Raw genomic sequence first — 8,821 nt, forward strand, 5'->3', positions numbered from 1 at the left:
AAAGAGCCTTTACAATTCCAGGCTCTTTTGCTTCCAAGTTCACTAATATTTATGCTCATTATAAAATTAAGTCATTTTATTTTGTATTTGGAAAAAATGTTTTTGTAAAGAAGCATAAAACTATGCTTAAAATGATGCCCTGACCAGTGTGACTCAGTTGGTTGGAGTGTTGTCCCATACAGTGAAAGGTTGTGGGTTCAATTCTCAGGGAACATACCTAGGTTGTGGGTTTGATCCTGGGTCACGGATTGATATTCCTCTCTCACATAGATCTCTCTCTCTCTCCTTTTCTCTCTCTGTAAAATCAACAAAAACATATTCCCTGGTGAGGATAAAAAAAGAAAACTATTCTTAAAATGAATAAATCTTTAAAATCACATAAAAATTTGAAGTGAAGTTCTTGTAGGCAGCATAGAGATGGATGATGTTTTTTAAAAATTTACTCTGCCAATTTCTGTGTTTTAATTGCTATTCTTAAACCTTTACATTTAAAGTAATTATTAATATGTTAGAGTATAAGAAAGCCATTATTTTCTGTTTGTTAATTTTGCTTCTCATTACTCTGTTTTCCTTTTCTTGCCTTCCAATAGTAATTCCATTTTTTTAAAAAAATATACCTTTATTGATTTCAGAGAGAGGAAAGGAGAGGGATAGATAGAAACATCAATGATTAGAGAATCATTGATCGCCTGCCTCCTGCCCGTCCCCGACTGGGGATCGAGCCCACAACCCAGGCATGTGCCCTGACCGGGAATCGAACCCCGATCGCCTGGATCCTAGGTCGATGCTCAACCGCTGAGCCACACCTGGCCGGGCAGTAATTCCATTTTTAGTTAGTTATAATGTTTCTGAATATAGCTCTTTCTATAGCTTTTTATCATTTTTATTTTATTCTATATTTTCATTATTTATTTTATAATTTTTAAAAATGCAATATGCATATGTACATATCACAGTTTACTGGGGTGTCAGCACGTAACCACTTCGAGGGAAGTAAAGAAATTTTACTTCCATTTAGGTCGTTTTGTCCTCCCTTTTAAATACAGGGTGGGGCAAAAGTGGGTTTACAGTTGTTTATAGGGAAAATAATACAATAATTAATAAATAATGACACAAGAATAAACTCTTTTCCCTACTTTTGCTCCACCCTATATGAATAACAAGTATTTCTTCTATGTACATTGAACCCACATCAGATGATGTTATAGTTTTTGCTTTAACCATAGAACATGATCTTAAAAACTCATATGTGGTGATTATTCTATTATATTTGCCCTGACTTTTACTCACTCCATCAGTTTGCCTTCCTTCCTGAAATCCCATCCTCCTTATATTATAATTTCCTTTCTGGTTAGAAATCTGTGCCTGTCCCAAAGTTACCAAGATCTTCTCCTATGCTTTATTTTAGAAATCTTATGGTTTTAGTTTCACATTTTGATTTGTTGTCTGTTTCAAAATAATTTTTAGTTTTCCTCTAACAAGTCAGAATGGTGGCTTCTGGCTCACAATGCCCGAGAGTAGGAGAGTGGAGCTGCAGGAAGTGTCTGCATACAGAGAGAGAACTTTCCTGCTCCAGCTTAAAAAAATTGTGTATGTATAACATGAGATGAGACAATGTTCATTTCATTTTTTAGGCACCTTTATTGAAGCATACAATAATTGGCATACAATACATGGAGCATATTTATATTGTGTAATTGAATAAGTTTGACATAGGTATACCCTCTTGAAACCATCAGTACAATGAAGTGAATACATCCATCACCCTCAAGTCTCCTCATGCCCCTTTGTAATTTTTTCCTCCCATCTTTTCTTGCCTTCTATACCTAAGCAACTACTAATCTAATTTCTGTCAGTAAAGATTCATGGAGGAAGGGCCACTCGTCAGGAGGTACAGTTGTAGAGGGACACAGTGACTGTCAGAGACAGACTGACCAGTCAGAGTTGCAGTAAGGAGTAAACAACTTGGCCTCTCTCCTTCCACCTTGGATTTCATGAAGTCACTTACCACTGGTCAAACCCAACTACCAGCCAGAGGGTATGGGAGCCCAAGTAATACAGTCTATAAGTGTCAGCCTTCTAGGGCATGTAGCATGTAGAGATAATCATATGTGCATAGCATGTACAACAGTCATCTATTTTAAGACCTGTTGGTGGGAAAAGTCTAGTACTGGTCACCCCCTGGGCTTGTAACATGAAGAGAGTGGAACCAGAACTAATTGTCAAGACCAGCCAGACAAGTAAGTGACTCTCCATGTAGTGTGAGGTGGAGGGATTGGCAAAGGACAGCCCCCCTTCTCTCGTCCCCTGTGCCATCATTAAAGATGGTGTTGAAACCCCTTTCTTGGGTCTCTAAGAAACAGGGACTACCACCAGTGGCTGGGTCACTCCTGGGCACTGCTGATTTGCTCCATAGTAGAGACCATATTTCTTAACTTCACTGCAGTGGTCATCTTCATTCTTGTTCTCACACTGCAGTGTAATTATTTGCAGTAGTCGATTTGTGCCTGTTGTCTCACACTTAATAATTGACTTTTTCAGCATTCATCGTCATGCTTGTTGTCATACACTGAAACAAACTTATTCCAGTGGTCATCCTCATATCATAGTTATTATCTGACACTGAACATTAATCTTATTCCAGCAGTCATCATCATGCTTATTGTCTCACACTAAACTTTAACCTTATTCCAGTGTTCATTGTCACACTACTGTCTCACTCTGATCTTTAACCATAATCTGTCAGTCATTTTCTTGGTTGTTGTGCCACACTGAACATTATCCTACTCCTACAGTGATCTTCTAGCTTGTTGTCACACTCTAAGCCTTTGCCTCATTCCAGTAGTCATATTTATGGTTATTGTGTCACACTGAATTTTAAACTTATTCCCCCAGTGGTTTCTTTTCTTCCTGTTGCACACCAAACCTAACCTCATTCAGCAGTCAGCTTGATGCTTTTTGTCTCACACTGATGAATAAATTCACTCTGGCATTCATCGTTATGCTTGTTGTGTTAAACTGAAACATAATCTTATTTGAGCAGCCATCAAATTGCTTGTGTTGTCCCATGAACCTTACCCTCATTCCAACAGTCATGTTCAGGATTGTCTCTCATACTGAGAACAGCCTCATTCCAGCAGTCTTTTTTTTAAGTGTATCTTTATCGTTGAAAGTATTACAGATGTCCCCTTTCCCCTTCCCCCGCCATTGATCCCCTCCACCCGGCATCCACCCCCTGCCCCAGGCCTTCTCCACACTATTGTCTGAGTCCATGGGTTATGTATATATGCCTATAAATTCTTCAGTTAATCTCTTCCGACCCACCTACCTTCCCTCTGAGATTCGTCAGCCTTCATGCATGGTATCTCACACTGAACCATAACCTTTCCTGGTGAAAATTTCCTGTTTTTGTCTCACATGGAACAGGTAGTTGTCTTTGTGCTTGTGGTTTAAACAAAATCTTAACTTTGCTCCAATGTGTTGTTTCATGCTTGAACCTAAAATTATTCCATAGTCAGATCTATATGCTTGTTATCAAACACTGAACACTAACTTTATTCCAAGTGTCATCTGTACTTGTTGTCTCACTCTGAATCTTAATATTAATTCATATAAGTCATTTAAAAAAGCAAATGTGGCTGCTTCTGTTTAGTGACTAATACTTTAAGTAAAAATGATCTGTCTGATTGCTATGGTAAAAAAAGCATTTTCCCACTTTCTTTTAGGAAAAAACTGCAACACAAATGAACTCAGTAGAGAGTAGTGAAAACAGAATTACATTTAAAATATAATTTAGAAAACAAATGCACTTCCTTTAGATTAGTATGATATATAAGTTTTGGTAACAAAACCCAACAAGAATCAAATACAGATATTTGTGTCTTATCATGTTTGCATGCATCATAAAGATAACAAAAAATAAGTTTTAAACTTTTACAAGACACAAATATAAACATATAAATAGAAAAATTGTCCTTATTTTTACCCCAAATTGTCTTCTATATTCAGTAACAAAATTTTTACTTTTCAAAAGTATAGACAGCTATCAGTAAAAATTTCTCTTTAACAAAAAAAACAACTTTTCATTTTATAATACACAGGTTAGGTATTAATGATACATTTTTAAATAGGACAATTGAATGTAAAACCTGTGTTGCTTTACTATAACTAGAGGAGAATACAGCTAGCACTGTATCATATCTTACTGCAACATACATACTGTATTACCTCCTGCTAGTCTGATATATGCTAGTTGGTATTGCCATGGTAATGAGGTTAGATGGCATTCCTTGTTCCTCTGATTTTTCTTCTTCAATCTTGGAAACAGGAGGCATATGGGAGGAAAGCTCATTCAGTACTTTTCTATAAAGGGTCTTCATGAAATGATTCCTCTACATTTATGAAATTTGATTACACCTTCTGATTCTGCAGATTCATCTGTCTCTCCAATTGCTGCTACCTGAACAGTTTGTATTTGTGGCAACTAAATAACCAATGTTTATGTTGTCTCAGTTACTCCCCAGACTTGTTGGGTTTGGCCTGAGGGCAACTGCATTAGAGTTATAGCTGGGAAGCCGCTTCTGGTACCTGATCTAGCTACAGAAACCTGAGCTAAATCAGAGATTGAATTTTGATCAGTCTAAGTCTGCATATGAGCAGATTTGCTCTCTATCACAGAATGTTACACAGAATTTGTTCCATTCTGCTGGCATTCAATTATTTCCATGATCATTTGTCTTAATACTTTTTTTCCTGCCACATTTGCTCATATTAAGACATTTGTAGTCAATGCCTTGCTCCTTCCCTCTTTCCTCCTTCATATAACCCTCCGTTATGTCATTTCTGTAATGGACCACCCCACTGATTACAGACGGGAAGGGGTGGAGATGATGAGCCCACTGCCCCTTGGGAGCTTCGCCACCACCCAGCATCCTACTGCAGTTGGCCCCAAATGGACCCCAGTCACCTCTGTTGTGCAGCTGGCTTCTCTGCCTAGATGGGACCAGTAGCAGTCATTTTTTATGACACACACTGGACACTAACATTATTTGAGTCTTTGTCTTAGTGTTTCTTGTCTCCTTGTTAGATAGGACAAGAGTCTCAAGGTCTGGGCAGTTCTTACGAAGTGCTATTCTTGCTAAGTGCTAAAATGTAGTACGGTATTTTGCAGATGCAGCTGAAACTGATGAGCTTGACTGGAATTGCAACTGGATAAGTTTAGCTAACTGCAAAGAAGAAATCAACATGTAATTAACCTTCAGAGAGTCAGAGCTTTGGATGTGAATCCCCTGTCTCCTTTACCTATTACAAATAAATAAAACAACCTAATGACAGCCACATCTTATTCTTGAATAGACCACCCCAAGTGGCAATCCCCTTGAGTTCAGTAACATCCTGACCAATAACAATTCCAGGTATTATCATTCTTGTTGTCTCACAATAAACGTTAAAACTTACTCCACTGAACATCAGGTGCCTTTAAGGAGGTAAATCAGAATGTAGTGCTGTGAGAAAGTTAAGATAATGCTCCCTAAGGGGAAACCAGACTCCAAAACTTAGAGATTCTATTGTTCAGAACTCAGTGTGTCAAGGAGGAGGTCTATATGGAACCTGAAGATTGCTGAGCTAGACAGAGGGAGCATCCAGGTCTGAATTCATCACTCTCATGCAAGGTGTTGCAGACACAGAGAGATATTTTCAACTTCCATAGTTCTTTGGCAGCTGGAGCAGTTGAAGGATAAGGCCAAAGTTGCATTCAGAAGGATGGTTTGCTTTCTCTATTTCATGCTCTTCACTTCTCTAGAAGCATGAAATCCGGGTCAGTTTATGTAGGAGTCAGAGCAGGGTAAGACTGGAGAGTAAAGTTATTTTGTTTTGAAAGGGAGTATGAAGCGAGTAGTTTAAGAAATATAAGAATCTGGCATGAAGTACAGAGTATTTTTCATCCTGGACATTCTTCCTTTCAGAATGTAGCACTTCAAAATGCAGACCATATTGAAAGGTGAAGGTGGTGGCAGGAGTGTCCAGGAGAGGGAAGATCATGGATGGAATATTCATTGCTCTGTTGAAAGGAAATTCTGAGTGCAGCAGTAAGAGGTCGCACAGTCAAAATGGACTGCTCATATTGTTCATTTCAAACAAAAATCTAATGGAATTCTTCAGTGACTCAGTAGTTACATATCTTTTGAATGTAAACTGGTTGTCTAATATATGAATCAACTTTTCAGGTAATCTTTGGTGGTAAAATTTTGTTTTTGAAAACCAGTCTGCCCAGCCGGGCGTGGCTCAGTAGTTGAGCGTCGACCTAGGATCCAGGCGATCAGGGTTCGATTCCTGGCCAGGGCACATGCCCAGGTTGTGGGCTGCAGCCAGTCAATGACACTGTCATCATTGGTGTTTCTATCTCTCTCTCCCTCTCCTTTCCTCTCTCTGAAATCAATAAAGATATATTTAAAAAAAAGAAGAAGAAGAAAAGAAAATCAGTGTATCATGTCTGTTGGGGATTGAGATGGGTTTCACTCATTCAGAAGAAATATATACAAGATTTTAATATCTTTGGACTCTTAAAAATGTGAACTTAGGCCTCCCTGGACGTCTGAGAAGTCCTGTCTGAAAATGCAAGCTGGGAAAGGCTAGATAGAGACTAACCTATACATCACTCTGGTGAGAAAAGAATCTACCACCATGCCCAATCTCAGTAGTTAAAAATCCATAATTGGGGGGATAAGTAAACAGATTACTAATACTAAGGAAAAACTAAGAGATGAGCTGCTTTCCCATCTGTTCTTTATCTGTCACAGAGGACTAGAAAAGAATCAGAGGCCTGGCCAGCGTGGCTCAGTGGTTGAGTGTCGACCTATGAACCAGGAGGTCACAGTTCAATTCCAGGTCAGGGCACATGCCTGGGTTGTGGGCTCAATCCCCAGTAGGGGGCGTGTAGGAGGAAGCGATCAATGACTCTCATCATTGATGTTTCTATCTCTCTCTCTCCCTCTCCCTTCCTATTTAAAAAAAAAAAAAAAAAAGAATCAGGGGCTGCCCAAGTTTTAAGTGTGAGCTTTGGTTCTTTATAAGAATGTTCAGCTCATATGATGAGGCTAGAAATGAGAGAGGGTTTCAGGAACAAAGACCATGCAGTTTCCTGGAGCTGCCCAGAAAGTTTCTCTTCAGAATGTCATGGTGACTGCAAATGCAAGAAGGCAGAGTGTAATGTCTCTCCTACCCGACCTGATGGTGAGCCACTGGGGGACTGGTTCACCTGTATGTTCCCTGATTACCTTGACTTTAGCCTAGACAACCTCCACACTGTGAAACAAGCCCTGCTGATTCAGGAGGACCACTGCTACAGAGTTGCAGGTTCTCTCTGCTTTCAGTACAAACCACTATGAACTCACAAGGGAGAGCTTTCTCAGTCTGGTGTGGAAAGGCTAGGTCTCTCCTCGGTCCTTTAGCTTCCAGCTTTAACTGCCAGCTTTGATAGCTGGGAAGCTATTAGTAATTACTATAAAACATCCATAAAATTGGTCAAAAATATAAAACTCTTAAGAGGGGAATGGAGAATACAAGAATGCAGGTGTTCAGAATGGGGAGCAAGGTCATCTATTCTGTGTCACTGCCCCTTCATAAGCACCAAGGACACTCCTAAAAACATTAACCTAATTGAGAGGTCCAATGCTGTATTCTAAACTTGTGCCTTACAAAAGGAATCCTTGTTTTCTAGGGTCTTTGAGATACTTACCAAATTTTATCCAATATGTCTTTATAAAACTAAATGAACTTTAAAAGCAGAAATAGAATGAACCTCATTTTCTAATCACAATGCAGCAAAAGCAAAAACTAAGTAGAAAATGGGAATATTGTACAGCTCTTGGGTCAGAAGTATTAATGAAAACTATAATAACAAACAATTTTGAAATTATCAATAATAACAATGATGAATAATTCTATATAACAACTTGACTGGGCTAAGAGAAGCCCAAATAGCTGGTAAAATATTTCTGGGTATGTCTGGGAGGATGCTTCCAAAAGAGATTAGCATTTGATGAGTACAGAGATCTGCCCTCATCAATCGAATCCATTGAGAGCCAGAATAGAACAAAAAGGCGAAGGATGAATTCCCTCGATTCTTGTGTTGGGACCATCATCTTTTGTTGCCCTTAGATATCAGAGCTTCTGGTTCTCTGGCTTTTGGGCTTCAGGATTTACATGCCCCCTCCCCCGCCTCCAGATCTCAGGCCTTTGGTTGAGTTACACCATCAGATCCCCTGGTTCTCAGTTCTTCGGACTCTAGACTGAAGGATACCATCGGCTTTCCTTTTTCTCCAGCTTGCAGATGGTATATTATGGGGCTTCTCAATATTCATAACCACATGAGTCAATTCCTATAAAAAATCTCTCTTTCTCTCCATATATATATATATATATATATATATGCTTCAGTTTCTCTAGAGAATATTGATACAAACATTATATATAAAAACTATGGAATGTGACCAATGCTGCATTTAGAGGAAAGTCCATATCCTTAAATTCTTTCATCATTAAACAACCAAAAGTAAAATACAATACGCTGGATATTTATTGAAAGCCTACACTGTGTAGGGTCTGAACAAAATATATTTCATTTCATCTTCCTAGTACTTATGAGGTGGGTACTGTTTTTGCTCTTCATATCACGAGATAGGTAGGTACTGTATTTTGTCCTTATCTTTTTGAAATAAAATTAGGGACATCCACACAATGTTCTATGATCTCTTTTTCCAAGAACTATTTCACATATTCGTTGATTCAGTGCCACGAATAAATAGGGATGTTCTCTACC

General features: G+C 38.7%; 1 pseudogene across 1 annotated transcript; it reads right to left on the reverse strand.

The window, feature by feature from the left end:
• Window positions 1-2,352: 2,352 nt before the first annotated feature.
• LOC308551708 (cAMP-responsive element modulator pseudogene) lies at window positions 2,353-8,305 on the reverse strand (annotated as a pseudogene). Its single transcript has 3 exons — window positions 8,252-8,305; window positions 4,182-4,459; window positions 2,353-2,472 (listed from the first exon to the last, which is right to left on the reverse strand). The product of its transcript is annotated as a cAMP-responsive element modulator pseudogene (transcript).
• Between the last annotated feature and the right edge of the window lie 516 nt (window positions 8,306-8,821).

The sequence above is a fragment of the Miniopterus schreibersii genome, assembly GCF_964146895.1.
Source record: "Miniopterus schreibersii genome assembly, chromosome: X".
NCBI classification, from domain to species: domain Eukaryota; kingdom Metazoa; phylum Chordata; class Mammalia; order Chiroptera; family Miniopteridae; genus Miniopterus; species Miniopterus schreibersii.